Source organism: Haliaeetus leucocephalus, unplaced genomic scaffold (genome assembly GCF_000737465.1).
Source record: "Haliaeetus leucocephalus isolate CR32 unplaced genomic scaffold, Haliaeetus_leucocephalus-4.0 Scaffold284, whole genome shotgun sequence".
Classification (NCBI taxonomy): Eukaryota; Metazoa; Chordata; class Aves; order Accipitriformes; family Accipitridae; genus Haliaeetus; species Haliaeetus leucocephalus.
The window spans coordinates 7791632-7818300 of NW_010972720.1; positions in this window are offsets into that span (position 1 = coordinate 7791632).

A 26669-nucleotide genomic window follows, 5' to 3' on the forward strand; every position below is an offset into this window, starting at 1 on the left:
GAAAGTGACATGCAAATTTTATTTTTAGAGAAGAGAATTTAAAAAAAACTGTAAGAAAGCCAGTAGCCATCCCATGTGTTTGGAAATTCAAACTGTTACCTTAGAGAACAGACAGATTCATCAAACACATGGGGAGAAGGGGAAGAACAAGATAACAAGACGTGAACACAGTTAGCATAATAAGCAGTAGTTACAGCAGAAGAACATCAATTAGTGAGGCCTTTCTAAATGTTTTGTAGTAGACATAACTTTTAGTAAGGCATTTAAAGAAGGGTAATGCACAGTTATTATGGATTACCATGTATAGGATAAAAAAAAAAAATGTGTGCACCAAAATTGAAATAGTAGGACATAAAGACTGGCATCACTGGTGCCATCATGATAAGGCTGGTGGCTTTATGGCTTGTTAGAGCTAATAGCTCAGAAAATAAAATGATGCTGTATTTCAATCACACAATCTTAAAAAAAAATTACAGAAAGGAAATTTTTGCTTACAGCTTTTTTTTATTAGTCTGTACTGTAGCACTTCTGAGTATATTGAATATAGACATGTATGTAGGACTACAAAATCAAAATTAATCTCCTCTTCCATCACGTCAGTCTCCTCTTATGACAGCACATTTCATGTAATTCCTCCCATAAATATATAATCCACCTTTTTAAAAGGAGTCAGGTAATTTTGGCCCTTCTAGTATTGGAAATTTTTTCAGAACTTCATTGCCCTAGTCCTTAGGCATCATTCTCCAGATTCCTAGATGTATTCACAGTCCTATTTCTTCTTGCATTAATATTCTATCATAACTTAGGTAACTCTTGTCCTTCTGTGGTTTTTTTAGAGACTAGAGTCATAATCCCACACTGCCTTAATTTTGCTTAATCAAATCAACAGGTTCTAGATGCCTCTACCTATGCTTATGAGTAACCCTACTCTACAGCTATGTTGTTCTGGTTTAACCCCAGCCAGCAACTAAGCACCATGCAGCCACTCACTCACTCCCCCCTCACCCAGGGGGATGGAGGAGGGAATCAGAAAAAAAAAAAAGGTAAAAATTCGTGGGTTGAGATAAGAACAGTTTAACAGAACAGAAAAGAAGCAGCTAATAATTATAATAATGACAATAATAAAATGACAATACTAATAAAAGGATTAGAATATACAAAACAAGTGATGCACAATGCAATTGCTCACCACTTGCCGACTGATGCCATTAGTCCCTGAGCCGCAATTCCCTCAGGCCAACTGCCCCCAGTTTATATGCTGGGCATGATGTCACATGGTATGGAATACCCCTTTGGCTGGTTTGGGTCAGCTGTCCTGGCTGTGTCGCCTCCCAACTTCTTGTGCCCCTCCAGCCTTCTTGCTGGCTGTGCACGAGAAGCTGAAAAATCCTTGACTTTAGTCTAAACACTACTGAGCAACAACTGAAAACATCAGTACATTATCAACATTCTTCTCGTACTGAACTCAAAACATAGCACTGTACCAGCTACTAGAAAGAAAATTAACTATCCCAGCTGAAACCAGGACATATGTCTACCTGGAGTCACCTTTCTCTAGGCAAGGTGCCCAACTGTGGACACTATAGGCAACCCAAACTGTCTCAGTGGTGCCTGGTAATTACGGCAATATTCCATTGGATTCCAACAGAGCCATTTCTCTGCAATTCATTTAGGCCCTCTGACAATATAGGCTGCTGTAAAGATGACCTTCCAATTTGTGTTTATAACCTACCTGGGGGGTCTTTGGCTTCCTAACCTTCAACGTGGTTGAGGTTACTGATAGCCACAGCTGCTCCTTCACATGCCCTGCTTCTGAATATATTTTCCTTCTGTGGCATGTAGGTTTAAAGGATATGATTTAGTGAATGGTGACATTCAACTCTAAGGCTTTTGCGTATAAAGAAGAGATTTAAAGTATTTTACAGGCTACACATCTAAACCAGCCACTTCTTGACATATCTGTCCTCAAGCAACAGTCCAACCTGGTGAACATGTCCTGTCATCCTAACAGATGGCCATTGGTCTAGACAGCTGAAGGACATGAATTCACATTCGAGTGATGTGAATTCATTCACCCGGGTGTTAAGTGCATGATACACAGCCAAAAAAAATTCAAAACAGTTGTCTTTCTTGAGGCTTTGCGCCTTTAGTTAAGGAACTGAGAAGTTTTAATCTGTTTGTATCATTAGCAAAGCATTCATATACATGCATCTGTTGATCTAGTCTTCTAGATGGGCTCATACACTGAAATATGTAATGAAAAGTAGATTCATTAATGCTTATTCTATAACATCAGAGTACCTTAATTAAATCTCTTGGAATTCATTTGTTTATGCCTCCAGTAAAATTGACAAAATGGAGGATAATATGAAATTATTCTGTTGAACTCAGTCCAACACCAAACAGACAAGTAGCTGCATACGATCTAGGATTTCCCCGTGCGTTAAGTCTATCTATGCTCTGCACTGACTGTGGCAGAAAAACGCATGGGATTTGCAGCCTCAATTACATACTGACAGTCTCCAATGATGATTATGGCCTTGGATTCAAGAACGTCTGTTCTATGTGCTATACAACCTGCACAAAGTGAAAAATACCATAACATTTTCCCTATTTAAGGATCTGTTGTAATATTTCTCCTAAGAAAGACTGAATTTTCTTTTTGTAAGAAGTAAAAGTGTATGACTGCACACCTGTTTACCACACTGAAAGGAAATCCACTGCTTTCAGAATGTTGAGACATGACAAATTCATTGTGTTTTGATTCACAGAAGGTCCCTTGTGTCATCCCTTCTGGCAGCCTACAGAACACAGGAGTGAAGTGTTATGTCGATGCCTACATCAAGGCAAATAACTGTATTTGAAAATTATAGAACCTTAAGGAAAGCTATACAAACATCTGGCTTTCCTCCTTTCTGCGTAAAAAGGTCAGCCTTGTCTATGCTACCATAAAAGGAGTCATAAAACACAGTGCAATTTCCACGACAACTCCAAGTATAATCTCAACAGGCAAAATGCAAGTTTACCAGAAAACTGAATTTTGCGGGACATGGACACTGAAATGTTCCAATATCAAAATGAATTATTTAAGTACATTTAACCCTCAAAAAAAAAAAGTTTCAAACCAAAATAGTATTGTAACAATGTTTTTCGTAACAGAATAACCGAAATTAGAGTAAAAAAAAAAAAAAAAATTAAAGCTGAACCAAAAGATTCAGTTTGGCTGAACTTCAAATTATTTTTTTTTTTTCCCAAAACAAATATATTTTTCAGTTTAACTCAGAATATTCCTCTTCTGGTTTTGCAGTTCCGTTATAGAACCAGAAAGTTTAATTTTAAATATCACAGTATACTGTATTGCTACATTATGACTTTTTTTGAAAAGTCTAGTACATTTAGCAAATTTCTGGAAACTAATGATTGTATTTAAGTGCAGAATGGTGTTTTCTTAAATCTGAAAATAACCATATAAGCTAAAACTTATGAAGTTGATTTGTCATGTCAAAGGTTGTCTGGTTTTTCCGATTATACTTTTTGGTCTAATGAAAATGTTGTCTCTATTTACAACCCTTGTTTTGCATTCATTATTTGAAAACTTTTGAAATATTTTAGTGCCTCATTAGCACACTGTGTTAAAAGATATGGTGCAGAAATTAACATGTGTGGCACTCCCTTTACAGTTAAAAACACTAACAGATTTCTTCATTTGAGAATACTTTAGTGGTGGACTACTGAAATCTCTGACTAGGGATTTTTGTGTGTTTGTTTTTTGCTTTGTATGCTGACCACATGGTGTGAGTAATACATATGTAATTAGCTGCAACTTGAAAAGACTAAACAAAAAAGTATATTGACTAGGACAGAGTATAAGCAAAAACCATGCTTATGTCAGTATAAGAAAACCGGAACAAATGTTACGTGATATTTAGAATAGCTACTAACAGAAATATGATGGCTCTTTTTTAAAATGTTTTGATTCTGTTTGCTTTTGTTGCTTGTATTATGTTAACTGAATCTTATGTCTTCTGTAAGCCTATTCATCATTTCACTTAATAAAAGAGTTGAGTTAGTTCCTGTTTTACATTCTGACATCGATTGATGAGATTCTTAGCAATTCATATTGGATAAAATTTATCATTCAAATAACATATTAAATATTCTGTTTTTTAAAAAATACCTAGTAAAGCACATTCCCAGCCCATATAAATTCTCATTAGGCATTTTGGTTTGCCAACAGACTCTGCAAACTGTAATAAAAGACTGCAGACAGGGTCTAAATTAAATGTAAAATTCACAGTGATAGACAGTTGTTCAGATGTTTTATCTGCTGTAACTCTCTAACCTAGAAGTCAGTTAGACATTGCCATGAAATTTCAGACCACGGTGATGTTATAGGAAACCTATTCCCAGCAACTAAGTATCAATGAAAGGAAACATTGCATTTCTGTATAATGTCACTAGTACCAACAAAGAATGCAGTCAGAAGTAAATGCTGATGGCAATGAGCTTACACAGTTGTGCTGGGCATGTATTTCAGAACCTCTATCTGTTACCACCCTGTTTTTATTACTGTTAGTCTGTCTTGCAAGCATTATGATTATAAATCATATCCAGAAATGACAACAAGATAAAATAGCTTCTGATATTTAATAAAAACATATGGTAGGAAAACAATTAAATCTTGACTATACAGCTTTTATTTTGTGTGTGTGTGTGTGTGTGTGTGTGTGTGTACAGTGTTAACCTACATACAGCATCCCTGTCAGGTGTGTTGGCAGTAAAAAGGTTTGAATCAATCCATATGGGGCAGAGCCACTTTTCTTTTAAGGCAGAGCCTTTTCTGAATGATGGACATGTAGAAGTTTTGGCTGTAGTGTGGAATATTGTATTATGGTTATAAGCCTTCTGGCACAAGCCTTGCTTACTGTCCTTACCAAGATTAAGACTCCTTGCCCACACTCCCTATTCCAGAGTCCAAGCATCAGCAGCTGAAAAAAATCATGGATTTAGCAGGTTTATTTGAAAAGAAAGGAAGATTTAAAAAACACCAGAAAACCCACAAATAAACCACCAAGCAATGCCTTTTCAAGCATGCATGTAAAAGCTGCAGAGTATTTATTATAGGCAGATTCAAAATACCTCAATTGGTTAGTGATTAAAGCAGTTACTGCCAAAGCAGGGCACTGAAGTGTTGGACCTTGTGTCAATGACTGTCTATGTATTATAAAAAGGATAGCTAGAAAGCTTTGAGGAAGGCCATACCAGAAAGTATCTAGATTTGGGATTTACCTCACAGAAGGATCACAGACTATTTGAATCTCTTATACTTTGCCTGAATATGCAGCTCCAGAATGAAATCTGAATTCTTCTGCCTTGGAAATTGGGGATTGGGTCAAATCTCTTTTGACAGAAAGGAGAAGGGAAAAAACACATGAATAGTCTATCTTCTGTGTACACTCTTCAGATAGAGCACTGAAACCTAACAAAAAAAAAAAAATCAACCAGTCCACTACAATTCCATTTAACAAATGATCTATTTATGACCTTATACCTGCAGCTCTGAGTTTTAAAAATCTTGCTAAGCTATCTGTCTCTAAAAGAGAAGATGATTACTATGGTCATTTTACTGAAAAATAAAGACAATCTTAGGTATGGCCATCTAATAGGTATGTGCCACTGGGGGGCTGCTATGTTAACCTGGAGAGCAGGAGTCTAAAATGGTTTCAGTTACTACTAATAAAGTATGAAATTTGCAAAGTGTTTAATTTTTTTCTTCAAGTTCCAAAAGGTATTATTCTGCTGGACTGTCACTGATCATTTAATGAATTTACACTAAGACACAGTTTTAGAAATTTCTTGAATTTTCTTGAATGTAATACATAACAATTTAGAAAACTATTAGCATACATTCCTACACTGTAAGTTGTCAGGGCTCCCAGAGAATGTGTCTGAATCTTGATCAGCAACAATGCCAGGTTGGTTTTTTTTTACTTTGTCCAAGATGTGAGATAAATACTGTCACAACATTTTTGTGAGAGACAAAGCAAGCAAAGAAAAAAAACACGAAACAACCCTTTCTGTTAAACAGTGTCCATCTATTCTGCTTTAGTAAAAGATTAAGTTTGCAGATAGCACACTGCTGATCTCTCTCAGATTTCTTTATGTTGGGTTTATCTTCAGTCATAATTATCTCAACTGTGATGCAGGACATAATTTGGATCAAATTGGGCAAAGACTATTTTCAACTGTGAAAATGCCAGTTACAACTCTTAACGAAGTCATACTGGCTAAAGACCACATTTTCCCCCACAATATAGAGTTTCTAGCCATCCCTAACTTGTGGCTGCTGCTCATATCTACCAACAACAGGGGCTTGCAAGGTGTTAGTGTCAGCAACAGTCTGATGACAATTCTCTGATCAAATATCTCCCTTCAGAAAAAAGAGAAAAAGAGGCAAATTATAAGAATTTACAAGTAATGTTGAGGAGGGAGGAATGGATATTTTGGGGTGGGTGTGTTCTGATTTTGGTGAGTCCACATCTTTCCTGGCTTTGATGGAGAAATAATCTGCCAATGGATCCAATTCTGTGGAAGGGGATGTACTTTTAAAGACCTAATGGAATTCTACTATATGATATAATGAGGATTGATTTCATGTTTAAAGATCTAGGGAAGGTCTTAAAAGATGAGGATTCATTTTATGACTGTTCCACAGATTCATCTCTACTTTCCATTGTTAAACAGAACACTTCCTACTTCACTGGGTTAAAGCATTACTGGCATCTTTCAGTATATATACTGTCTACTTCTGAGCATGAGAGCATTTCTAAATTTCTAGATTTTTTTTTTTTGAGATTTGTACTTCGGTGTATCTTAGCCTGTGTTTTATGCTTCAGTGTTCTTTCCTGCCACTAACATTTGGCTTGCTGTTTCATTGAAGTGTTTTTATATGCCAAATTATTTTTGTGTAACAGTTCAATTAATAACAGTCTAGTGAAAGATAAAGGTCTATTTGCTACATCCAACTGATTACCTCAAAACTAAGAATAACTGTAGGTCACTTAGGTCAGAAAGCAAAGTTTCTAAAATATTTATAATGTGACATGTTCATTCTGACCTAGATAAAAGAAAATGCACAGACTAGAGAGGAGTGTGGACTTCACTATCAGTCAAGTCAAGGATAAATAGAAAATGAACTTCAGATTGCAAGGGTAGTGTAGGGATTGACTTCAGACAGCCCTTTTAAGAAAGGAATCAAGGAAATTAAAGCTTTAGAGCCAAGCTGAGGATGAGAGTTTTTACTCATCCTAAATTTTTAAAAACCTTAGACTTTTATGGAAATAATTTTGTAAAACAGTAGAAAAATCAGCTTTTTCCTATTTCTCTGTGTTAATACTTCATCACATCTTTAGACTTTTTTCTGTGGTATAAATTTTGGCTTTAGAGGTAGGTTAATTAGTATGGGGAAAAAAGAAGCAGGCTAGAATTCCACATCCAAACACCACACATTAATAAGTTCCCCACCATAACCAAAAGAGTCAGAAGAGTTAGAAGACTGAAGAATCAGAAAGCTCAAGAGCAGAACACCCGGACAAAAATTGCTCTGTAAAACTGGAGAACTCTGTGCTACAATCTCCTGTTCTTAAACTCAAAATGATAATATTTAGGTCTTTAAAATAATTTTGAAAGCCTTTTATAGAAAGGGTTATGCAAGCACTGTTTACTATGCTTTTCACCATCCATTAGACATCTCCTTGTTCATAGTTAACTCAGAATTCATGATGAGGACTCTGAAAGGTGGACAGTTTGTCTGGCATTTTCAAGCCTTTTCTGCAGTGGGCCTTCAAAGAGAATCAAATGCATTGCAAGCTTTTTTACTTTAAACTAGGCAAGTACTAATATTATAAAAGCACATTTTATATATATTTCTATATAGAGAGATACATATACATATATGTGTGTGTGTATGTATAAAAATTAACTAATACCTTTGAAACTGCCTGAATTGTGTACAGCCACTGATCAATTGTTAGGTGAACAATTACATATAGGACACTAAGGACAGTGAGGTTCAAATAACTCTTCCAGCTTCAATCTCAGTGTTAGAAATCCTGTTTGTTAGTATTCTTATCACATTACTCAGGAGTCTTTGCCCAATTACTAGTTCATGCTTTACTTCTATGTGTGAATTGTTTTCATTTGCAAGGTAGACTTATTGCTGGGTAAAGAGGGATAATTCCTTAGTTATTACTAAAGTCACTCCTGGGTGTTGAGTTTATTAGTAATTAAAAGGTATTTCTTCACTTCAAGTTTTCTATGAGATATTGATTGTCCCTACAATTGCTGTTTGTCAGCGGCTCTGTTCTAACATCTTCAAGTCCTTTTTCTACAAAATAAGAGCTACTTTGATGTTTATATGGCAATGCTTAGAAGGTACCTGACTTTGCAATCTCTCCTCTGACCCCCCTCTTGAAGTCTTTTACTGCTGCCAGTTTTAACTCCTTTATTGCCTCTAGAACTTATTGCTCCATAATATGTATGCAATCTCCAAGGCCTAAAGAACACAAGAAAATGTTCCTGATCTGAGAGTTCACAGCTGGAAGAGCGAGCCATGTTATCCCAGATTTAACTATTCAGACAGTATACTTCGAGGACATAGACAAAAAAGTCCACAGAAAGACAGTGACGTAAGACTTCTTTTGCCTACCCAGAGGTAGGTGTACCTGAATGTCAGTAGGCAAAATATCTTTCTTTTATTTATTGTATATTTGGCGAGTGACAGCTGTATCTGCATTATATACTTCCCTGTGCTTCCCTAGAAGACTGTAAAACACAATACAAATAAGGATGAAGTACATTCAGTCCCTCTACAAAATAAATGCAAAAAGAAAAAAAATAGAAAAGACATTTCCCTCATAAGGGAAGCTTTCAAAACTCTGCAGGCTGCAACAGCGATTCATTTAGAGTCTTATGGGTCATTTCTTCCTGTGTTAGAAAGGTTGCTTGGCAGATGGATCTGAGCACAGCTATGGTAAAGAAAGGACAGTAACTGCTTGTAGCATGAGTAGTGGCACTTGGTTAATAAGTTTCTGAATCAACTGCTCTTAAAGCTGTTGCTGTTCTTGAAACCACCTGATTAGCTGATCCTTAGATCTGATTATTTCTCAATGCACTTGTTGCACTTGGGCTATGGAACGAGCCTGCTACTGTTCTATTTAATAGTTCTTCCAATCTCTTCTCTCTGGAGAGTCACTGCTTCATTCCTAATAATCAAAAGAGCAAAGATGTTGAGTTTCTTTTGAAATAAGAAATGGAACAACTAACAAAAGCATGGGTGCCTATGCACCAGAAAAATAATTTAAAAGAGAGGGAGTGTGTGTGAATATAGATTAGATCTTGCTAGGTTCACTGAGCTTGCCCATGAGGTGCATGAGTAGGCACACAATTGCCTAATAGAGTGGGATGAAAGCATGTAAAGTCGATAAGTGGAAGGGAAAATGAAAATATAGGATGAATGTTCACGTAAGATCCTATACTGTTGAAACTCCTACCTCTTTGAGAAAATCTTGCCAAACAGAATTTGAATAATTCTTTGATCCACAAACTTCATGAATACTGACCTCCCCCAAAGCAAACATAAAAAAAAAGTATCTGCAAAATTTTCCTCAGGAAGACAGGGCATACTAGAGCCATAGCTAATGCTATAGCTATAATAAACCATCAAATATTGAGATGGCTCATAGAGGTACAAATCACAACACTAAAATACTATCTGAACAGCAAGCTAAGAAAACAACAAAACCTGCATCTGTGTGAGGGAGTAAGTCTTTAGGAAGTAGAAGCATTCCTACCAAAGAACTGGGAGTAACAAAAAGTGTTTGCATGGCTGTGAGTCTTTCATCAGTCATTTTAGAGAGAAAACAAGATGAACCAGGACTCTGAAAAGGCAGTTTCTCTATATTTCCTAAATCCAGGAGGAAGGGAGAAGAAGATAGAGCAGGCATTTCTTAGGGGGTTATAATATACTACTCATAAAGGAAGGTGATACAGGATATGTATCTATGTATGTATGTACATGCATGTATGTTGGCCTTTGTTTTGTCTAACTTTGTATTGTTCTGAGGCTGCCTAAAGAGAAATGTGCCTAATTCTGAAGCACTTTCAGAGTGCTTTCAGAATCAAATACTCATCTATTTAATTTGAGCATGTATTCTCAAAAAGATGAATTGTAAAGATCCCAGAAGAGTAAGTCTAAGCTTGTTGGAAGTTCTACATTGACTTGTGAAAGAATAACAGAAAGACAGCCCTCCAAAAATGTAATTTTTTTACCACACAACCCCAAAATAACTATATTAAAGAGTTCCATCTACCAGTGCAATAGTTCTCAGAGAATTTCTTCATTTCTCATGGCTTTTGTGGGGGAGGGAAACCTTTTAACTAGTATTACATTAAAACAGCATTTGCTAATTGCAAAATGCTGTCGTCACATGATTCAACTATTTGCCAGTGCTGGTTAAGTGTTTGGGAAGGATACTCAGCTACACGCGCTGAAAAGCAGACTGTGGTCTCATGATAATTATGTGACATGTAATTACATGGGATGACTTTTTTCATGCCATTCCTTTTTTTAATCAGCCCTCAAGCAATCAGAATAGACTGTGTGCTAGCTTCTCATGCACTTCTGTGAAAAGCCAACAGGGAGGACACAAACCTTTAAGCTTTTGGAATTACATTACCTTAGAATTTTAAGTTAACAGGGCTAATTTTGCAGTGGAGTGATAAGGACTACTCATACAATTTGTTCTGCTGGCTTTAATGAGAAAGTAATAAAAACACCTGGGGCAGGCCCCCATATCAATTCTTTTCTTGCTGGTGAAGATGTTGTTACTCTTTGCTACATGCAGCATGTACAGGGTTGAGTCACCACAGCTGTATAAACCCTAAGGCGAGCACTTGTTAACCCTGAATGAGAAGGTGAATCAATTACTTCTGTTTCAGTGCTGTCAGGAAACATGGTGAAAACTGTGACTAAAAAAGCTATCTGAAGTAAATAATCCATTTCTGTTGCCAAATCTACATATGTTTAATAAGTTTTTTGATAGGAAATGTTAAGAACTTAGAATATTTACAGCAATATCAAACAGTATTATGTCAGATTTGCTGTAGTATGACATAATATAATTTGAAATAATGTAATGAAAATAAGTTAATTTGGGTATCTTCTATTAAGTCAATAATTACTAAAATACCAAGGTTTAATGTTTGACACACCAATAAGTGAAGATGGCTATTTTATTATATCAAAGACAAACAAGATCAAACACAAGTGCTCTTTTAAAACATTGCATCTAGAACCATACCTGATAAGGCAACCCTTGAATTAACTAATTATAGTCATTTTATGCACATTAAAAATGATCAGTTAATTAAAGTGTGAGCTGCCCCACTTTGTTGTGCTCTGGCAAAGGCATTACCGGGCACTGCAGGCTAGATTTGGACAACATGCCTTTGTAATTCAATATGCCTTTAATTTCCTATTGACTGGCTTTTTTGCTCTCAATCTCCTGCGTCAGCCAGTAATTGTATAAATACAGACTTCACTGGTAGTTAAACTGGTTAAATTTGTGTTTCAAAGCTCAGCAAGAATTAAAATTCCTTTGCTGTGGGTGCACCATCTATATTCTTAATTCTTTAACAATGCAGCCTGTTGTACAGGGATTGAATTCATCCGACTGTTTGCCTCAGGACTGCACAGATTGTTTAAATTTTCATTGTAAACAATTTATCTTCATGTTTAATTTTCTGTTCATGAAGAAGGTATTCTCTATCTGACTTGAATGTTTCCGATTATGAAAAACTTTAATAATCACACAGTATCTCCAGATATTTGACGTAAGGAGGTGTAGCAGCTGTTCCAAAAGAAAACACCACCACTCCTCCCTGATATTACTTCTCTCTTGATTCCTTTATATCTTTAATCCATGACTACAACATGATGTGCTAGGACTCTGGAAAAAAAAAAAATCCCACTGACAGAATGAAAGGTATAGTGGAATAAGAGACCTCCTCTGTGAAGATATTAAATAAATATTACAACCAGGTCATTTTTATAATCCAGCTATGACTGCTCCTGAGCTGCTGTACTGTTATATTCACTTTTATTTTATTCCACATGAATCGTCTTACTGCGGTTTAAGCTCCCTCAGTTATCACAGTAGATATTCCCTTGGACTGAAATTCAGATCTATAAAATTCTTCCATTTATGGTGTAAATATTTTTTTTCCTGCAATCAATTCTAATTTGCTTCTGTTGTACTCAGTTCTCTCCCTTTTCCCTTTGATTCTTCCTTCTGAATTAGACTGAAATTTCCAAAGCAAGCTTACACTTTGTTTTGTCATTTCATATTAATAATAAATTCCCTTGCATATTCCCCACATTGTTTGAGTATTTTCTCAGTGTCTTTTTCTATTTACACATAGTTTAGTATCTGATCAGTTGTTAAATGTGTGTTGGAATTTCAAAACATCTGTTTTTCACTTTGCAGCAACTGGATAATCAACAGTACTTGTGAACCAACTTTAGTCAGTATAGATGCTAATAGAATATTTTCATTTGCAAAATCTTCTCAGGTTGTATTAGTATTGAAAAGGAGTGTTGGGGGCTGAAATTTAGGAAACAGGTTTCTAGGAGAACCAAGAAAGCTTCTTAAAAAATAAAACTATTGAAAAACTTGAAAAAGATTGTGCAAGTAGTGAAGGGCAAAAATGCAGTCCTTATTTTATTTTTTCTTTGGTATGTTTCACTACTCTTGTGACCTAAAAGGGCTTTGATCTTCTTTGAACAAACGGTGTTGCATACGTCTGTTGTTGCTGAGTTGTCTACAGGGGCTGATAGGGCAAACATTTGCAGTTCTGAAACTATCAAATGATTTATTCGTTCTTGGGTGAAACCAATAGCATAAATATAAAGAAAGAACACAGGTGAATACACTGTACTTGCTACATACCGCTTGTAACATTTCACAGCTGTCCTGGTTTCAGCTGGGATAGAGTTAACTGTCTTCCTAGTAGCTGGTATAGTGCTATGTTTTTGAGTTACGTATGAGAATAATGTTGATAACACACTGATGTTTTCAGTTGTTGCTAAGTAGTGTTTAGACTAAAGTCAAGGATTTTTCAGCTTCTCATGCCCAGCCAGCAAGAAGGCTGGAGGGGCACAAGAAGTTGGGAGGGGACACAGCCAGGGCACCTGACCCAAACTGGCGCACTGTGTATTCCATACCATGGGATGTCACGTCTAGTATAGGAACTGGGGAGTGGGGGTGGGGAATCGCCGCTCGGGGACTGGCTGGGTGTTGGTCGGCGGGTGGTGAGCAATTGCACTGCGCATCATTTGTACATTCCAATCCTTTTATTACTACTGTTGTCATTTTATTAGTGTTATCATTATCGTTATTAGTTTCTTCTTTTCTGTTCTATTAAACCATTCTTATCTCAATCCACGGGTTTTACTTCTTCTTTTCCTGATTTTCTCCCCCATCCCACTGGATGGGGGGGGAGTGAGTGAGCGGCTGTGTGGTGCTTAGTTGCTGGCTGGGGTTAAACCACGACAACAGCAATAGTGTTTTATGATGGTAACTCCTCCAAAGTGTGAAATAGATGTACAAATAAAGACAGTAGGTAGGTAGTCCAAATCTCCAGTGGAGCTTCATGAGTAATTTATATAACAGCTGAATTGGTCAATGTAATTTAGGGAAGTGAGTCTCATGCATTCATAGGCAATAATCACCGCTGACAAAAATGTCATGTGGCTTTTTAGTACACAGATGTTTAGAATATTTGAGTTTGTAGATTAAGTGTTCTATAATTTTTGGTATAATAGATTGTAATAGCTGTTTTTGAAGGAAAAAAAATTAATAGCTGTGGTAAAAAAGAATTTTCAATGCATGGAATTGTAACAGGTGAGGGAATTTTTTGTGGCATACTGTTGAGCAACCCTAAAATCACTTTAAACAAGTCTGCTAATGTATCCCAGCTAAGATGGTTACTGTGTTTTCTCGAGAAAATGAAGCAGCAAATTAGCTGACCAATCTTATTCTTGTTTATTTGTTAATGCAGTTGTTTAGGGAATCCTAACACAATGTTTTGGGGGAAAAAAGGAAGAAATGTTATGAAGGCATTTTTTTCCCTGTTCAAATGGATGATTTCCCTTTGAATTTCAATTGTTATTTCTATGGATATTTTACTTTTGCATGGGAATGTTCATTACCTAAAGTTTTTTTCATTTTTTGCCATATTCTGTCTGTATAATACTGAAGGTGAGCGATTCAACATACAGACTACAAAGCATTTCACATTTCAATTTTTTCTCTGAGTCTCTCCTGCACCAACCCTTGCTGATTCTAATGAGGAGGGGAAAGGGTCACATTAGGAACTACAGTTCACTATTGTACCATTTAAGATATTATAAGCTTCTGGAAGCACTATGCTAAAACAGAATTACCTTTCTATCATTAGAGATTATATGTCTCCGGTCTGGTCTCTACCTTACCGTAAGTCTGGCCTTCTATTGATATAACTCAGAGCAGGCCAACTGTCAATAATAGAGCCATGCTGGTATATGCCACTTGACAATGTTTGTTACCTCCAAAACTATCTTTTTATAGTTACTTGAATGCAAAAAAATATTGTACCATTAGGAATCATATTTGCATACTATATGAGTTCGTTGAGTTTAAGAAAATATTTCTGGTTTTGTGTTGTGTCTTGCTTTGCAGGAAAAATAGCTGTCTTGAATGTCTTGCCAATTACCTTTAATATTGAGAAATAAGTAAAGCACTACAATAGCTATTAAAATGTGAGTTTTACTTTAAAATTACGATATCTAGTTTCATGTCTGGTTTTAGTCAACCTAAGCCTATCTTGTTGCCAGAAACACAGCCCAGCCTTTCTACCCCTATCTGGATATTCTTGTCACCTGCTTGTCCTGGCATGCCTGCTCCTGTGGTTGCACTGTCAGCTGCAGGAGGGAACAGATCCACAGAAATACTAGCAGTAAAACAAAATTATTTTCAGGCAGGTGTGGTTCTAATCCTGATGACTAAACTGCCACAAAGTGCTAGCAGAATAAGCATCAAGAACCTTTGATGAGGATGGTGACAAGTGAGAAACTGTCTCTTTGGCAGTAGCTTGAGATATACTTGGCTTTTTTGATTATGAAATCATATTCGTGGGTCTACTTTTCATGGTTTTCTCCCCAAAAAGCTATCTTGATAGGTAAACTTTGTGGAGACACAGGTACAGCACAGCCAGAGCATGTAGGGATAAGTTAATAAATAAATACAGTTTGCACTGAAGGCTATGTATCAGGCCCTAAATTTTGGAAAGCACTTGCATATGTATTTAAGTCCACCTATGCTCTATATCATCCACATCTTGTTTGTGTTTGGTATTTATTTACATCTCCTTACAAGAGTAGGAATTAAACGTGCATATGGGGGTTTTCAGAACTGGGACACCTTCCTGAATGATGGTTATATGACCCTTTTGTGCATACTATTGCCCTTGTTTGTACTATGATTGCTTTTAGAATAGCAGATTGCCTGTAGAGGACCCCTAGAAAACTTTTAGCATAATACTAAGTCCTCAGTTGGGTTTAAACGGGTCTGTTTCACTCAGTCTCCCAAGCCACTCCAAAAATCTTAATCAGGAGCTAAAATTTTTGTTAAGTACTGGACACACTAGGAATTTTGTTATTAATTTCAGTAGAAGCAACATTTTTTACTATCTACAAGACATTATGTTGAGAAATAAGGCTTGGGCTTCAAGTAGAGCGTTTTATATTAATGTCCTTATTTTTGTCTAGGCAACAGGGCCTAGAGACATTCTAGCTGCTAAAGTGCTTTCAGTACACACTGTCTCCTTTACTGGCTTAGTCAGGTGCTTCTGGGGAATGGAGAAGCAGAGGATAGCTGATCAAAGGTAAACAAGAGTGAGCAGAAGCAGAAAAAGGACTGTTTCAGAAATAGAGTATGGGGGGGTGAGCGTGAGCATACATACATAATCACCATCTAGCTTGTAGTCTGGGCTCTGCAGAAGGCAGGTTTCCCCTAGGAGGGAAAGCCTATTAATACAAAGCTACAGATTGGGGGGGGGAAAAAATAAATCACAATTTGTAGTAAGCGTCTGTTAAATTTTCCTCCTAGGCTTTTCCTCGCACTTCTATTAGTTTTGCAAGCTATTCCCTGGTGGAGCATCTAATTTTATGTCTCCATCTATCAGTCAACTGTCACTTATGAAAACGTTGCCTTGAGTCAAATCCTGCAATTCTGTTCAGACAATACTCCCCAAACAACACAAAGAGGATAGTTTTGACGGAGGAGATTGTACAAGACTTGGCCCTTGATATATAAACTTCAACCTCATTAGTTTTTTTCCCTTGACGTCATCCTAGTTTTTATCACTACTTGTGTTTAACTATATTTGCTTGAAATCAATTTATATTTACAATTCAAAAGCACCAAATACTTAGTAGTACAGTCTTGTTCTTAACAATTAAGATCATTGCAAAAGACTGACTGTAGCAGTACTTCCATTTTGATATGTCTGGCGTTTTTTCCTTCTTTCTTTGAAGTGTTTAAATTATGTTTTTCTTCTTCATTAATAAAAAACAACACTTCCTTAATTTGCTGTAGGCAAACTGAACTATATGAAACAGTAATGACATGACCTAAGATTGAAAGTCTAATAAGGTGTGTTCAGCTAAGTCTGAAGTATGCCTCAAGTAAAGCAAGAAAGTGAATGTAGTAATTAGCACACCTCAATGGGAACTTGATTTCCTTTAAAGGTTCTCTGTGTTCAACCTTTATTCACCACTGAAGCAGGTTTAATTATTTTTTACTATTGGTACACAGTTTACAGCTGCTGCTCTAGCAATTACACAAAACAATTAACTGCTTTCTTTGCTATTTAGGAACATGAAAAGTGGTGGGAAAAAATGGGTATCAAACATCCTGTCACTTGGTTTTATTGAGAAAAAACTGCTGCTGTATAGGTCAATCTGACTTTGCAACTGTAACATGCTACCAAATTAGGATCTTAACCTTCAACTGGTAGGGACAGAAAAAAAGAATAAAAGAAGAAAATGCAGGGAAGGAGTGTCTAATGTGCAGTGATATTTCAAACCAAACAAAAAAACTGCTAAATCACTAATCTGAAATCAGCTGTCAAGTTATGGAGTAAAGATACAGACATTTAGAAATTCAGAAGATGATAAAAATTGGAGAGCTATTTTCTACTCCTTCACTTTAGACTAAGAAGAAAGTACAACGTACTGGGCAACACATTCCTGACATACATTTGGAACAGACACAATACTGTGTCATTGCTTATACTGGATTTAGAAAAGCTGTCCACAGAAATTTGCCATAAAAAATATTAATGGGTGTTTCTCATTGCTATTTTTAAGGCAACTTTCAGCCTCTGTTAGAAGAGGCAGAAATAGATTACAGAAGAGCAGATATAAAAGTATTTCAAATCAGAGCAGATATTTACACATTGGTTAGCACTGAAGAAAGTTAAGACGTAGGAGATCACCAAGGCTATATCCTTAAAACTTCTATCTATTCTGATTGCTAGCCTGAGACACAGCTTTTCAGTTCTGCTTTAAGAAGTATAATAAATACAGATTGAAGTAGATAGTCATTACTAAAAGACTGTTTCTGTTCTCTGAGTAAAGTACAAAGTGTCCCACTGACACTTTATTGTAAATACTAAAGAAGCTTTCCACTTAAAGCTATTTCCAAGGGGAAGTACACACTACTCATATAAAGAGTTGGTTGCTATAAAAACTTTAGTGTTTGGAACCTTGAATCTTTCTATTTTTATTTTTCCTGCAACTATTCTAATACTCAGTTAGCAGTCTCACAGTTACACAGCTTCTCTAGGAATAGGTACAGGACTTCCCTAGGAATGCTGGAAGAGGTGGTAGCCGTCTTTTACATGAGTCAGGTACTACACTCCCTTTCTGTCATATGAGGAGATTTTGGTTCCTAAATGGAATCGTATTATTGGGATGGCTTCATATAGCAAGACCGCAAAATATATAGACAGAGTATGGAATAGGATGCACCATACATAAATACACGGACACAGGTCCAGACATTATGAAGTAGCTTTGAAGGAGTCAAAGGTCACAGTGCTATGCAGATACTGAGATCATCTAATTTTCCACTGTAGTGGTGGGTATGCAGGAAACAGGATTAACTAGGGGGAGGGGGAAAGGCAAGGGAAGTTAAAGTCCCCTTAGACCTTTCTATAAAGCTGCAGTTGAAGTTATTCCTCTTAGCAGCAGAAAGAGGAAAACAGATGGGTTTTATGTGTTCTCCTATTTAATGTAGAACAGGCTTTAGAAAGTTACATATGTCCTATGACACAAAGCAACCTTTGTAGAACATATTCTCACTCAAGTGGCCTACAACTTCAAAGCCTTTATAAAAGGTTAAGTTTTGAGTGTACATAGCTAGTCCAGCTAACTGAGTTCAAAGGTCAGAAGATAACTGAACCTCTGATAACTGTCAAAACAATATACTCAGAAATAATTATGATAATCTGGATTTTTGTTTGAATACCCTGTCCTCCAGAAATGCACCCTAAGAAGCCACTCATGGAGTCACTAGCTCAATAAACATCTAAAGCACCTTCTTTAGCTGAATTGAGTACTAATTGTTATTCTGAAGAAATGACAGACCACAAATAGAGAAATTCAATTATGGTTGATATCATAGACCAGGTTGGAAGGGACCTCGAAAGATCATCTGGTCAAATCTTTCATAGAAAAGGGAGCCTAGATGAGATTATTTAGCACCCTGTCCAGTTGTGTCTTGAAAACTTCCAGTGAAGTGGGAGGTTGTTCCAGCGATCAGTTATTCTCACTGTGAAAAATTTCTTTCTTATATCAAGATGAAAATTCTCCCGATGCAACTTGCACCTGTTGCCTCTTGTCCTCTCCATGTGGCTCCTTGTGAAGAGAGACTCTCCATCCTCTTTGCAGTCACCCTTTAAGTACTGGAAAAGTGTGATGAGGTACCCCTGAGCCTTCTCTTCTCCAGGGTGAAAAGACTTAATTCCTTCAGTCTTTCCTCACAGTGCAGGTTCTCCAGCCCTTTGATCATCTTCGTGGCCCTCCTTTGGACCCTCTTAAGTCTGATATTTAAAGCAGCTTTTTTTTTTCACAACTTGTTACATGAGAAGAATATGACAAGAAGGCAAACGGAAGCTTATTCATGACTTCCTCAAAGAAAATGTTCTTTATCCCTCTGGGATTCATTTTCATTTATAATACGATCAAGATGATTGTCTCACAAACTTTGGCTTTTAACTGTGACACCCAAATTGAAAGTGTCCAATCTGTTAGGAGTCTATGCAGGTCTAGTTGGAGTTTAGCATTTATAGTCATTACAAAGCTTTTAGTCAACCAAGAAGGTCTCTCTACTATTGAAGCTGTTGCCAGTAGATGCACTCTCTAGACAAGAGGGAGCTAACAGTCTCAGGACTATGGTACAACAGGTGTTGTGCTGCCAAAAGAGAGGAGGAGAGGGAAATTTAGTAAGTACATTATACCTAATATAAGACCTTATCATGGGAATGAAAACTGAACATCCTGATCAGGACACGTGGAATCTAATACACATTTACTTTGAATACTCTTGAGAAAAGAGTCTAAAACCATATATATTTTGTGTTGTGCTAGGGAATATGATGCTGTGTTGTGACGGTAAACAGGTCATCAAAGTGAGCTTGTTATAGCTCTGCAGGCTACAAACCTGAATGAGACTACCACTGAGCTTGAGGTCATTCTTTATGTGGCAAAATTAACACTGGTGTTTCCAGACTGCAGATACTCTGGCACAGACATATCCAGGGTTACAACTCTAACACACATGTTATCAGGAGACAATGACTACAGCTACAGCAAATAGTCAACAGACAATTTTTTAAACAATACTTTTCTCATAGAGAAAGCCTTGTTTTGGAAAATTTCTCACTTCAGGAAAAAATGTAAAAGATCTGGCTTAATACTTACCTATTTTGTCTTTTCAAAATGTTAATTTTATTAACTCCCATACAAATGAAAAGGTTCAAATTATAAAAATTGTTCTGAAGTTGTTGAAGCATAATTTTTTTAAGTCAAAATACACTTTTGACTGGAGAAGAGGAATATTAGCCATTGAAAAATTTGAGACTTCAACTTTTCATCCCACTTCAGAACAATGTTCTCTTAAATCTCAATAGTTTTCCAATGGGGGAAATGATTTGTATTCTGTTTAAATATGAAAGAGAATAGCAAGGTTGACAGATTTTCTAAACAAGTTCTTCAATAGTAGTAACCACTGAAATTGATCATCACTGAATAGAGTTCATTGAGACTGATTCCATTATTAGCAAGTAAAGAATTACATTGTCTCTATCCCCAAACAGTTGCAGAGCAGAACAAGGTTATGTAATTTTGTATGGAAACTAATCCAAGTTTAATAGTAAAACAGTAATATCAGTGTGCTGATACCTAAAATTCTTAATGAGCTTCCCATATTGCTTTCAGTGATCAAAGTTATGAACACTTTACAATGCCAAGAAAAGGGATGAAAACACTCCAGTAACGAAGTTTGCAAGTTCAGAAGAGCTTCTGAGAAATGTTAGAGGGACCCCTTGAGGCAGGTGAAAAGGGATGAAGGCAGAATATGTTGATAAACGCATCCTGAAGAGTGAATAAATGGATTCATTCTTTCACTTGACAGGGTTATAAAATTTTGGTATTAATTCAGTAAAGCACCTGGGTATCACTACAGGCAGCTCAGTGAAAACTACAGCTCAGTGAGCAGTTTCAGTCAAACAATACTCATGTTATGTGAATGCATGATGTAGAATGTTATTATGCCTTTAGAATACTGGAGACGATGGGGGTTTGCTCTCCCTCCTCCCTCAAAGGAGAATTTGGCTTTGGATTAAAGATTCAGCGAGTGCTAGTGAGAAAGAGCAAGGGCACAGAGCAATCTCCTGTGAAGAGAGGCTGAAACTACTGGATTTGTTTACCTCAAAGAAGGGATAAATGAAAGGGTGCTGAAAGTAGTTAACATTTCATATGTGTTCTCTACCAAAAGACTTGAGATGACAAAATCAACCACTAGGAGGTTGGAAAACGCCAAAACTACTAATACTTCAACAGATGTTCCCCAAAAGAGTGAGAAATAGTACCAAGAAAAATAGTTTGCACAAAGTTGCTTTATTAGAGGTAAAAGATTCATTATTTTAAAATAGGGTTTTCTTCAGGTCTTCTTTATAATATTACATTAGGAGAACTCTTTCTAATGATGTTTGTTTTTACACTTAATACACAGACTTATGTTGCATAATTAATGAATGGAATATAACCTGTTACAAAATCATGCATCTCAAGCTTCATGTTCTTTCAGGATAGTAGAAGATGGGAATATTTAAAACCAGATGTTACACTAGGCAATATTGCAAATGGAAATACTTATTCTCAAAACGATCACCAATAAAACAGTTTTGTTAGACTCTTTCTTAATCCCTTTCATTTTTTTCTATTCTGATTGCAAATCAACAATTTTAATGATTCAAAAATTTTGCTATATTCCTTCAAAATTTTAATAATATTTTAATAGTTCTTGTTATTGTCGTGGTTTACCCCCAGCCAGCAACTAAGCGCCACACAAGCTGCTCGCTCACTCCCCCACCTCAGTGGGATGAGGGAGAGAATTGGAAGAGTAAATGTGAGAAAACTCGTGGGTTGAGATAAAGACAGTTTATACATAAGGCAAAAGTTGCGCATGCAAGCAAAGCAAAACAAGGAATTAATTCACCCCTTCCCATGGGCAGGCAGGTGTTCAGCCATCTCCAGGAAAGCAGGGCTCCATCACGCCTAACGGTTACTTGGGAAGACAAATGCCATCACGCTGAACAACCCCCCTCTTCCTTCTTCTTCCCCCAGCTTTATATGCTGAGCATGACATCATATGGTCTGGAATATCCCTTTGGTCAGTTGGGGTCAGCTGTCCCAGCTGTGTCCCCTCCCAACTTCTTGTGCCCCCCCAGCCTCCTCGCTGGTGGGGTGGTGGAAGAAGCAGAAAAGTCCTTGGCTCTGTGTAAGGACTGCTCAGCAGTAACAAAAACATCCCTGTGTTATCAACACTGTTTTCAGCACAAATCCAAAACATAGCCCTGTACTAGCTACTATGAAGAAAATTAACTCTATCCCAGCCAAAACCAGCATGGTTATATAATACAGGGAGAGGATATACAGCATACTTTTTTTTTTTTGTGAATGCAACCATCTCTGAGTCATACAAATAGTTTACCAGCATGTTAACCAGGAAAAGTAATTCAGCCCTAATTTGTAACTAAAGCTAGTAAGAGATGCAAATGTTAAGGCAGATTTACAGCTTCTATCATATGGTCAATTTTGAACTGCCAATGACTATTCCTTACTTCAGATCTTTCAAATAAAAACAATGTAATTCTCATTGGCTGGTTCCAACTTAATATTTTTGAAAAATTTTCTAAGATGTTATGCTTAGAAGTTTCTGAGTGTTAGGCTAATGGAAAAACATTTAGAATGAATTTTCTCGTAAAATAAACACAACCAAGATGATGGAGATAAATGGTAAATGGGGCTAAAGATGACATGAATTTCCTAGGAAGAGCTCATGCCATACTAACCTTAAAGGTTTCTTTGATGATTTTTTTCAACAAGGAAATTCAGTAGGTTTCACCTTTCAGATAGTAGAATTATAACAATTATGAGCTTTACAATTTTCTCCTCAAAAAGAGAAGACACCCTCTCCTGGAAGGAAGAAACTCCAAAAATCTTCTGAAAAGATTGTTGGGACAAAAGTAGATGGGAGCTAATAAAATGCATTTCATTTTAGGAGACATTGCCTATGCAGACTAGAAGCAAAATATCAGAGAGAGAAAACTGACTGTTGGTGAGGGCAAGAGTAATAAAAAGGAATAAAATGTAATGATGTGAAGCATACAGTATCATTCTAAAATGAAAATTATTATTTAGAAATTACATTAAAGGAGTGAGATTTAGGCTTGGAAATCCTAGAATGGCACTTTTCTTTCAGATCGTTTGGTGACCTGAAAGACAGATTTTAGTGGGCTTATTTTTAATTCTTAAGGTATCTGAATTTCCCTCTTTCATTTTGTTATATTTGGTTCCAGCATCAGGATTAAAGTTTTTTTTTTTTTTTTTTTTTTTTTTTGAGTCATGACAATCATTGCAGTCAGGTTTGAATTAAACTATTTAGCAAGTTTGGAAACAGTGGCGGTGGTGGAGGGGACAGTGATGACAAAACCTAAAACTTACATGGGCAGCAATAGGAATATTTGTTGAATGTGTAAGACACATAAACCAAGAATCTCTGTTACATCAAATATTTGCTATACAAGCCAGTTTTGGAGAAGCTGATGTGATTGCATCTGACTGAAATGGCTTTAGCAGATATGCTACCAGATCATAGGATAATCAATGTATTTCACCTTTAAAATAATAGATGGGTAAGTCACTGGTGCAATAAAACTAGTTTTTATAACGGAACTTGTTTATAATCTCAGTAGCAGAATTGTTCTCTATAAGAAGTTTCCTTTGAAGGCTCTTCTGATTAAACCTAATTAAACTATAAAGCTGCAAATCATAAAGAAATCTCACTATCATGCAAGCAATTTCACTTGCACATACAACTTTTGTGAACCATTGGGACTAAATCAAAATTTTGGTTAAATATTTAGCACCTTTTAGAAATAGTAAGATCTTTTAAAATATCATTAAGATTTTTCAGTATTTATTTTGAAAGTGTACAGAAGTTGCATGCAAAGAGAGAACTACTGGCTTTTCTAAATCTATTTATGTCAAAACCTGCTAATATGGTCACTATGTGAATATTAAAATCCTAAATTTAAACGTATCTGACATCCTACCACTGCGGTAGATGCAATTTGGTTTTGAATAAGACTGACAAATGATATCATGTTTTACAAATAGTTTATAAAATTATTACTTGCTAAAATAAATGACGGAGAATTTTATCACAATTTGTCATTTGTTTTTAACAGCAGTACTACAAAGGGGGATCATCTCTGCAGTCTTGCAGAATGACAACCTTTTAAAAGCTGCCAACTTCTTACTGCATTAGTATATAAAATATGTTTTCCTTACAGTTATGCAATTCCCACCCTCACAATATCTCAGTTACACACTTACTTGTAAGAAATTATCTACAGACTGGATAATTGCTTGCATTTCTTTCTCCACACTAAGTCTGTTTGCTGATCGTACTCTGAATACACAATGATGGTTTTGTCAAGCTGCATTTCATATTTTCTGCAGCTGCATCTGACTACTTATTAAGGACTGAGTTTAAATTAATTCTATTTTTGGGTGCAGTCTACAGTTAGAATACAGCTTGAAAGGGAAATGTCAGTGATACATGCAAGGTGCAATTTTCTCCTAGATATGGTCATCTTCTTTTGATATAAAGTTACCAACAATCAAATGAGATTTCTGCCTCTAATTCCATAGAACTTTTGAACAGACCAAATGTGTATGTTTGAATTTAAAAGGTACTTATTCAAAAGATTTTCCTGGCAGATGAATACTCCATACTGCCTTGTTTCATGTGAGTATTAGAGATAAGAAATTAAAACCTCATTGCTATTTGGCCTGATTTTTTCCTAATTTTTAATGTAAAAGCATATGGACTCCTAAAAGAACTCATTCCAACTGCAATAATTTAATACCATAATTAAGAATTGGCAGATAAGAATTTATTTCTTACCCTAATCAAAGATGGTCTTAATTTGCTTCAGCTGATAAGCATAATTCCAGAAAGTCACTATTTCTTTTTCATGTACTGTAAAACTAGTTAAGTGATAGTAGGTAAGACACAAACTCTCAGACTGCTTGTACTAGAGTAAAAAAAAAAAGGAACAGAACAACTTGATATCAGCTATTGCACCCTAGAGGTCTCCTCAAAATACAGCCTTTTGTGTTTAAAATAAATGTCATTGTCTACTCTACAAAGGAATATTTAACAATAAAAACATAAACTGTTTGCTTTTTATCCACAAATAAATCAGAGCATCAGTTCAGGTTTTTGGCCACAATCTTCACTTGAAAAACCCTGAGGAGACACTATGGACTAGTGTGTGTTTCCAATTTCAACCTAGATTCCTAAATTAGAAAAGTAGTATCCCAAGAATCCTTCTTTAGTCAGTGAAGCAGTTTCAGAGCTGTAGCATATCTAAATAAGTAACTGAGCTGGGATCACTATCCAAAGGAATTTACTCACTTATTATGTGTGAGGTGGGTCCCTACAGTCTATATTATATGTAAGAAAAAGTGGTAAGGGAAAGGAATAGACAGTGTCACCTTGACTGTATGACAAATAGATCACATTCCTAGAGACACAACTGGATCCATTGTGGTAGCTGCAGGTTCAAATACCACAACTGTTAGTAACTACCACTTCTGAGTCTATTTGAGGATACCAACTTGCTTTTCTTGAGAATGACAGACCTCTCTTCCATATTTCTTTGTCTTATGTTTGTTTCACTGAATGTTACTATGCTTCCCAGAGCTGTCTTATCCTGTCACATTTTGCTGGGAACCTATTATGACACCACTCTTTCTTCTTTTCCCTTTTCAGCATTATTATTTCTTCATTCCCTGCTGTAGTAATAAAATTCCCCATTTGCATTTCCAAATAAACTCAGGCCTCTTCCATGCCCTCTTCATTCTTAGTGAGACATCTCTCCTTCACCCACCAAATGCCCCTACCATTTCTTGCACTTTGCATGTCACAGCATTTACTCCTTTCTCTTCCACTCTAGCTAGGTCTTCTCCAAATTAAAGCAAAGTAAATTCTTTCATTAAAGTAAATCTTCTCAAAATAGAAATGTAGGGAATTATAGTTTATAATCTTGTGTAGGTCCCTCAAAATCTGTTGCTAACATATCTACCTATGAATATTCGGGTACCTAAGTTTCATGTCAATGGAACCTATATATTATGGAAAGTAGGACTGCCATGATCTGTGAAAAGCAAACATAAAAATGGCAGAAGAAGGAATAATTTATCTTTGTGGTTCAGTAACACAGGGTGGAGCTCTGTGGTGGTGGGTTAAAAAGCATGTCTTTTGAATATGTGGTGTCTGTACCACAGACTAGATCTTCCATGGAAAAAACACACAGTTCACCCACAATACATCATGAAGTTGATGTTTTGATACAAGTCTAGAAGATTTGAAGAGTGGCATGGATTTCAACAAGTAAATTAAGTAAATTAAAATAGCTCCTTTATTAACTGAAGAAACTACAGCACCAAGAACCTGCACCAAACTAAGCAGTATTTTTGTGACTTTCTGAAAAGCTTGAGAGACGTATTCTGCCTGACAGAAATGGGAAAAAAGTAAAATTGAATACAAGAGAAGCTTTTTAAATGCTTCCTGTTGCTAGTCAGAAACGTACCAGTGAAGTAGTACTTTCAGCATCAATGCATACAACTGCCTAGGGAATAAGGAACAGAAGAAACTATTTCAATGATTTTTTGCAACTTTATAATGTTAAGCATAAATGTGATCCAGAAAATA